Source organism: Gambusia affinis, linkage group LG18 (assembly GCF_019740435.1).
Source record: "Gambusia affinis linkage group LG18, SWU_Gaff_1.0, whole genome shotgun sequence".
NCBI lineage: Eukaryota > Metazoa > Chordata > Actinopteri > Cyprinodontiformes > Poeciliidae > Gambusia > Gambusia affinis.
This window is the reverse complement of record NC_057885.1, coordinates 24,849,278-24,858,172: the sequence shown is the minus strand read 5'-3', so window position 1 is coordinate 24,858,172 and position 8,895 is coordinate 24,849,278. Positions and strand designations below refer to the sequence as shown.

General features: G+C 46.1%; 1 long non-coding RNA gene across 1 annotated transcript; it reads left to right on the top strand.

The window, feature by feature from the left end:
- Nucleotides 1-7,967: 7,967 nt before the first annotated feature.
- Nucleotides 7,968-8,852, top strand: LOC122820869. Its single transcript, XR_006368876.1, has 3 exons — nucleotides 7,968-8,135; nucleotides 8,471-8,506; nucleotides 8,678-8,852. It is a non-coding gene; the product is annotated as an uncharacterized LOC122820869 (long non-coding RNA).
- The last annotated feature ends 43 nt before the right edge of the window (nucleotides 8,853-8,895 follow it).

Here is an 8,895-nt window from a genome sequence, read left to right as displayed (position 1 = left end):
GTTCAGTTGTGTTTTTCAAACAGCTCTGATTCACTAAATTCATCTGCTGGTGTAACATAGTTAATGTTGTAGTAGAGAATTCCACTTGTCATTACTCCCAAGTTTAGGTTCATGTGTAATGGGAGAAACAGCGCCCCCTTCTGGTGGTTGGTAGCGTTAAATGTAGTGGACACAGACAGCTCGTTGCCAGTTCATGAGAAATGGGCGCGAGGTAGGTTCACTGACTTAACGCTCTATTGAAATGTTATGTTAGCTTGATGCTAACAGAATGTTATTCTTTGTAAGGTGCTGTACCCGCGGTGATTATCCTGATCCCTGATCAGTTTCTATCCTGTTCCACACAGAGGGATAAACAGCATTCCATCTCATCCTGTCTCCTGGCTCATTATTAACACAACGCAGACCCGATTGAAGTACCCGATCACAATTATTGAGGTTACATTGGTGCCTGTGACCTGTCTTCAACTACGCCAGCGCAGGCGGATGCGTCTACTTCCTGGCGCCTCAGCGGATCGTGGGCGGCGCATCGGTTATCAGACACGGTGCTCTGTTTGGACTCTTCACTGCTTCGGTAGTCAGTCTTGAAAGTGTGGAGTTATTGTTTTTTGTTATTATTTTCACTGTTTTGTTTTCTTGCGCAGAGCTAATGTATAGCTGGGCTGTGATTATTAAGGAGGGGCACTTTGAGACAAAATTAGTTTGTGTGTTTTTACAGCCTTTTCACTCGGGTTTTATTTGTTGAAGGTGCACTTTTGTCGCTGTGTTTAATTTGTAAGTGCTCAAAAAAAAAAAAAAAGTTTTATTTTTTTCTTTTAATAGTTAAGTGCTGAGTTATGGCGAACAACTCTTTTGGTAGTGGGAGGGGATTTAGCATGTTTACTCCTATGCCTGCAGTTGCTAGAGGTAGGGGTTTGTTTTTGAATACCCCAGGAGCATCCACACCAAAACCAAATTTTGTTTATTTGGGTGAAAGAGTTAACGACACTGTTGATGCTCCACAGTGTGATGTTGATGGCAGACTTTTGAATGACATAGCTTCAAGAATTGGAGTTTCTATCGGTGAAAGTATTGCATCTTGCATTGAGACCCGTTTGAGTAATACAATGGGTCCAGTGGTGGTTGGAGCTACAGCTAACGAGTCTGCCATGTTAAATGTCATTGTTCGCCCTGATGTGAAAGAACCTATGAGTTTTAAAGGGGATCATGATTCATGTTCAGTCCAAGAGTGGGAGGTTATGATGTTGTCTTATATGAGAAAGAAAAGCATCCCTGTGGCTGAACAGGCTGATGAGGTCATGTCTAAGCTGGTGGGGAGGGCACATGACGTAGTTAAAGTTGGCATACGCAGTAAGCCAGTTTTAAATCTGACTACAGGACCTGAACCCATTTTTGAGATACTGAAGCAGCACTTCAGCGACACTATGTCCTCTAGCTTGCCCTTAGCGGACTTTTATGCTACTGTGCCCCACCCCAACGAACATCCCTTTGACTATTGGCTGAGACTCAACAGAGCTTTGGATGTGACAGAGGACTCTTTAAAGAGACAAAATAAGGCTTTTGACTCTCTGGTCTGTGATCTAGCTGCCATGTTTATCCAGAACTGCCCTGATCCTGAACTCTCGCTCATATTCAAATGTAGGCAGCTGAAGGACTGGACGGTGGCTGACATTCATGAGAAGCTTGTTGAGCACTGCAGAAATCGCAAGCGATTAACCAAACACAAAATGCCAAGTTTCCTGTCTTCCCAGCACCAGGAAGTCACCTCCTCGGTGCAAAATGCGACACTCAGTACTGAAGTACTACGTCCAGCTCCAGTTGTTGCACCACCTATTGGGAAGTCAGCTGAGAACTCGCTGGACCGCCTGGACCAGGTCATTGCTCTGCTCGAACGTGTTCTGGAGGAGCAGCCACAACAGCACAAGTTTCAAAGTAGGTTCAAGGTACACAGCCAGAGGGACCAGCCGACAAAAGTAAAGCCTGCCGTACCTTGTGCTGTGTGCAGCGATGGTGGACACACTACTCAGTACCACTGCAGATCCAACCATCTGTGCTTTAGCTGTTTTGCACCTGACCATATCCGAGCAGAGTGTCCAGAGACTGTGGTGAGGAAGCCTGGGAGCAATAAACAGGTGGTGCAGTCTCAGGAAAACTGACTGGCCCGCATGTGGTGGGGAAAAGTGTTGGGCCTAAAAGTGATCCCCCTGTTCCAAATGTTGAAGATGACATGGAGTCCATATGTCAAAGTGCATATGAAGTGAGAGATATGGGATATACACCAATATTCCAAAACATTCAGAGACTCAAACAGCATGACAACTTGTTTTATGAAGATGTGACACTGGGGGGAGTGGTTACAGTCAGAGCCTTGCTGGATAGTGGGTCGATGGTGTGCACACTGAGCTCTAAAGTAATACCTCAGCTGTTACATAGGGATGTTTTAAGGAGCCTCAACCTTGAGCCGACAACCACTGTGTTGATTGGGTGCGGGGGGTCCAGGACTTTACCTTCTGGTATGTGTGATCTGGAGATGAGTCTTTATGACTGCAAAGTGATTGTCCCGACACTGATTGTTGAGAACCAGAATGAAGAACTGGTTGTAGGCAGTAACCTGTTGAGATACATCATTAACAGGTTTAAGTTGAGGCAAGATCTCCAAGACCAGGGCCCCACAGCACTCTGTGACAGAAGTGAAGCAGAGCAGAAAATGCTAGGCTTGTTGGCAAGGGTGGAAGCTGCTGATGAAGACGTCCATAATGCAGTTGGAACTGTCAAAATCAAGCGAGCTGTTACTCTTGAACCTATGACAGAGCATCTGATTTGGGGCAAGTTGCCTCAAGTGAATGATCTGTTGGCTGGATGTATTGTTGTGGTGGAGCCAACAACAGCAAGATCCAAACCAAGAACAGTCTTAGTGGGGAGGTCGGTGTCAATTCTAAGAGCAGATGGGTGGCTCCCATTAAAGGTCATTAATCCATCAGACAAGCCGGTTACCTTGAGACGTAATGCTAAGTTGGCTGATGTGTGTACTTGTTGTTCAGTGGAGATGTTTGCTGATTCCCAACTTGGCGTTCATCAACACATACAAGTGCCGCTGGATGACAGTACGAGACACAGCTTCGTCTCAGAGGACTCCACCTTGCCAGATAATCCTCACCTTGTGACACCGTGCACAGTTGACACCCCTCAGGCAATGCTAAGAGAACTGGGACTTTCGGATGTAGACATTGAGTCATGTGACATTGCCCCGGAATATAAAGCTAAACTGGCTGAGCTCACTGTTCAATACCAGTCGATCTTCTCAAGGGACAAACTGTTTTGTGGTAAAGCCACTGGTTTTCTACATCGCATCAGAGTCATGGATGAGAAACCATTCAGATTGCCATGTCGGCGCATACCACCAATCCAGTATGAAAAATTGAGAGAGGCACTGGATAAGATGGAGGAGCGTGAAATCATACGAAAGTCTAGCAGTGAGTTTGCATCTCCACTGGTAATCGTGTGGAAGAAGTCGGGTGACTTACGGATCTGTAATGATTTTCGATGGATCAATGCACGCACTGTCAAGGATGCACACCCACTCCCTCATCCAGCTGATGCTCTAGCAGCCTTGGGGGGCAATGCCTTTTTCTCAACTATGGATTTGACCTCCGGCTATTACAATGTGGAAGTGCATGAGGCTGACCGAAAATACACTGCCTTTACATCGCCGTTTGGATTGTACGAGTATAATCGGATGCCTCAGGGACTATGTAATAGTCCAGCGACATTCATGAGAATGATGCTAAATATCTTCGGTGACCAGAACTTCATGAGCTTGTTGTGCTATCTGGATGATGTCCTGGTGTTTGCTCCAACAGAAGACCTAGCGCTTGAGCGTCTGCACATGGTCTTCCAGAGACTCCAGAACCATAACCTCAAGCTCGCTCCAAAGAAATGCCACTTTCTGAGGAGGTCAGTGAAGTTTCTCGGTCATATCATCAGCATAGATGGGATCCAGTCTGACCCTGATAAAGTGACTGCTATAGCCGACATTACTGAGTCAGATCTTATGGAGGTTGGCACAAATATTCCCTCACAGAGGAAGATCCGCTCCTTCCTTGGCATGGTAGTCTACTACCAGCAGTTTATTGAGGGGTGTTCGGCTATGGCCAAACCATTGTTTCGGCTGATCTCATGCGCTAAAGGTCCGCGTGGAGGTGGACGAAAACGCCGCCAAATCCGCAAACAGCTCTGTGCTGAGGATTGGAGGGCAGATTGTCAGCAGGCTTTCCTTCAACTGAAGCAGGCTTTGCTAGATCGTGTGGTGTTAGCCCACCCGAACTTCAGTGAGCCTTTTCTCCTGTCTGTGGATGCTTCCACCGATGGACTTGGTGCAGTCCTGTCACAAGTGCCTGCTGGTGGTTCAACAGCCAGACCGATTGCTTTTGCAAGCAAATCGCTAAGTTATGCCCAATCTAAATATCCAGCGCACCGACTGGAATTCTTCGCCTTAAAATGGGCGGTGTGTGACAAGTTCCATCATTGGTTGAGAGGTCACCAATTCACCGTGTGGACGGACAATAATCCACTAACCTACATCTTGTCCAAGGCTCGGCTGGATGCGTGTGAGCAGAGGTGGATCGCTAGGTTGGCGCCATTCCAGTTCGACATCAAGTACATCCCTGGATCAAAGAATGTGGTGGCTGACACCCTTAGCAGAGAGCGCTTCGTACAGTCTAGTACGTCTCACCATTTGACAAGAGTGCCTTATGACAAGCTGCTGGCAGAGGCTGCAGGGGTTGGTGCTAATGGGATCCAGGAGGTGTTTCGCTGTTCAGCCAACCCACCTGAAGTACCTGAGTCTGTCCTACAGCTATCTCAGGGTGTGGCTGTTGTTAAGACGGGAGCAGTATCATCACTGGAGGTTGCTGCTGTACTCCAGGGATGCAGTGAAAGTGGTCCTGTGGTGTGTCCACATGCTCTTCTCCTGCCACAGTTCTCACAGACTGTTCTAACAACACCAAAGGTCAACTTTGAGGTGCTCTCACTTGAAGTGTTGCAGGAGAGGCAGAGAAATGACCCAGTTCTAAGTAGGGTGATCTTCTTTGTGGAGAGAAAGTGGAGACCTTCCAGGAGGGAACGTGTCAAGGAGTCATCAGATGTCCTCAAGCTTTTGAAAGGCTGGGAAAAGCTTACATTGAGAGATGGAGTTCTGTACCGGGTAGCTAAAAACCCTGTCACAAAGAAAAAGTCCTACCTTTATATTGTCCCCCGCTCACTGCGCCAGAAGGTCTTACAAGGTGTTCACGATGAGGCTGGTCACCAGGGTCAGCAACGGACCCTGTACCTGACAAGACAGAGGTTTTATTGGATTGGCCTAGTGCATGATGTTACTGAGTATGTACAACACTGCAGACGGTGTGTTGTCAGCAAGTCACCAGAGCTGGAAGCCAGAGCTCCTTTGAAAAACATAAGGACCTCTGAACCTCTGGAACTTGTCAGTATTGATTTCTGGACTGCTGAGGATTGTTCAAACAATTCACTGAATGTGCTAGTGGCTACTGACCACTTCACAAAGATGGCACACACTTTCTTGTGCCCCAATCAGTCAGCTAAAGCTGTCGCACACCAGCTGTGGAACAACTATTTCTGTATCTATGGGTTTCCCAAGCGACTACATTCCGACCAGGGGGCCAGTTTTGAGAGTTCGCTCATTGCAGAGTTGCTGTATGTGGCGGGCGTGCAAAAGTCCCACACTACGCCTTATCACCCTATGGGGAATGGCTCGTGTGAGAGAATGAACCGGACTTTGGGCAACATGATTCGAGCACTGCCACCAAGAGCTAAACATCGTTGGCCTGAGGCCCTGAAATCTCTGACATTCGCCTACAATTGTACAGTGCATGAGACGACAGGATATGCACCGTTTCTGCTCATGTTCGGGAGGGTGCCACGTCTTCCAGTGGATGTCATCTTTGGTTCAGTGCTCAGTGATCCGGAGGTGGTGGACTATGATCGATACGTTGAATCCCTGCGAAAAGACATGAGAGAAGCTATGGCCATAGCCCAGTCAACTGCAGCTAAGCAGCTCCAGCGTCACACCGAGCTATACAACCGTAGAGTACGTGGTGTACCAGTGGAAGTGAACGACAGAGTGCTGCTGGCCAACAAAGGAGAACGTGGAAAAAGGAAGCTTGCTGACCACTGGGACAGCACAGTGTATGTGGTGGTTGGAAAGGATGATGAGAATCACACCTTCAGGTTCCAGAACCCCACTACAGGTCAAGTAAAAGTGGTCCACCGCAATCTGATAATGTCGATAAACTTTCTGCCTTTGCCTCAGGATGACCAGGAGGAGGTTGTTCTGTCTCCAACATCAAGTTCCCTTGACCTCAGTGTTGAGAAGTCAGCAATCAGTGATGTTATTTCTGACTCAGCAGAGTTTAGAACAAGAGTGTGGGTATCTGACCTACCTTTGGGAGCAGGCAGTGAGACAGACGCAGAAGATGCTGAGCAGGTGGACGGCACCGTGCTGGAGGGAGTCACAGAACCTACTAATGCCCTATCAGAGGTCATTAGCCGGGCAGCTCGGCCGTGCTGCCCGGTATTCTGGATTGGACTGTGTTTATTCTGGATATTTTTAATTAAATCTTTATTTCATCCACTTCAACCTGTGTCTATGGCATCTGCCTCACCACCACACCCCACATTTCATGACAACACCATAAAAACACAAAAATACAAAGTCATAGGAACACAGCCAACAGGTGAAACATTACATTTTATCGCTACATATCAGATTATTAATTAGTGTTCCATTATCCATGGCTCTCATCTTGAGCCATGAGATGAGATAAGACTTTTTCTAGTTGGATCCTCTCAACTTCACACCAGCTCAGAGAGGTGAGACTCCAGGCCCGATGAGAAACCTCCTGCAGCCCAGGGTCAGATTACCAAGGGTCCTGCCCTCAGCCTTCCAACATCTCACATTGCACCCAGTCCTTTTGGCTCATCCCACATGGGAGGTGAGCCCACATCTCCACATTGGGCTGAGCCAGGTCAACTCCATGGGTTAAAGCCCGAGCACCAGGTGCTTCCCAAGGTGCCCCACCTCCAGGTTGGGTTCCAGAGTGGGGCCCGGGTGACCTGCATCCAGCCGAGGGAACACTGTATCTATTGATTGTCCTGTTCATATAGGGTCTTTGGGCTGATCTTCATCTGGTTCATCACCTCTAGACTTGGGTGAGGAGGATGTGGTGGAGAACGGCTGGCCGACTTTAGCCTTCAAAAATCGGATCAACCTTGAGCTAAACACCGCGCACTCCACGGAGCGAATATCAACTATCCAACCTGAAACTAACTTCACTGCGGTTTCTAACTGCTGCTCTATGCTATGGAGGCCAGTTCTGGTTTTTATTGTTACCATAAATAATATATTTACATCTCTATCAATTACAGGAAAAAGAAATAAAGGAGACATGAGAAGCAACATTATCAACTATAATAAAAACATTCACAATGTACATATTTCAGTTATCAGTGAGTCCAAGATGAGAAATTGTGTTTTTTTAGAAACTTGTTTGAGAAAAAGGCAAAAACAAACCAATGAGAAACCAGTAAGTTGCTGTGGGTTCTGTGGTCCTGAGTGGAACCACACCAGAAGGTTTATCATCATTATAATAATTATTAGAAAAAGATTTCCAATTAAAATCTTCTTCCAGTTGCTACCACTAGAGGGCGCCTATCTGCGTCTCTTCCCTCATCTCTACTGCATCATCAGCCTTCAGCATTTTCTTCTTCATCACATCCATGACCTTCTCCATCGTCTTCCTCTCTCTGTCAGCTGAAGCTCCTCCATGTTCCTCTGGTCCAGATTCATTCAGTGTTTTAATTTAATAAATATTAATCTGACATTTTAATACAAACAGTGGTTCATTTCCTCCTTGTTCATCAGGACACTTTGAACCAACGTTATTGATCAACCCTGAGTGATAAAGTGTCAGTAAGTGCAGCCCCTCCTCTCTCAGCGTCTCCGTAGAGCAGCAGACGGACCAGCAGCAGGAAGTAGGCGGGCTCAGCTTCAGGCTCTCAGCTTCAGTGAAACATGGTCAGATCACTGAGAAGAACAATGGAAGGCACATCTCACTGTCTGATCTGTAAGTAGAGCACTTTTACTGTCTTTCTGCTGGATCAGCATTTCTCTCTGTCTGACTGACACTGGAAACATTTTACTAGATCATCATCTGATACTAGAATTACTGAGGGACTTTATGTTTCTGTGGATAAAACTGATCTGTGGTCTAATAAAGGGCCAGCAGATGAATTTAGTGAATCAGAGCTGTTTGAAAAACACAACTGAACAAAACAATCAGTTATAATGTTAGAAATAAAAGCAGGTCAAAACTAAAGTCAAGCTATGAAACATAAAAATCGTCTGAATTTCAGTTTCACAGCTTTAATTTCTACTAAACATCTTTTTATTTCTCTCTAGTTCTGATCTTGTTGCTGAGCTGCTCAACAGATCCAGGTTGGTGAATTTATGTTACATTAAAACCATTTGAAATATTCAGAGATGTAGTTTGGATTAAAGGTTACATCTGAATTAAAATAGTGGAAACATGTTCATCTGGATAATTACTGAATATAATGTTAGTTATTATTATTAACAACTGAAATCATAATCATTGAATCTTTCCAGTTCTCCCAGTTCATCTGACTGTGAATCCCAGCAGATCTCAGTTCTTTAAGGATGAATCAGTGACTCTGATCTGTGAGGATGAAAACAGATCTGATGGATGGATTGTGAGGAGAAACACAACCGGAGGAACCAGGAAGAGATGTGGAGATGAATTTGGTAATCCAGGTAGTTCTCCCTGCAGCATCAACTTCCTGTATCCATCAGACACTGGTGTGTAC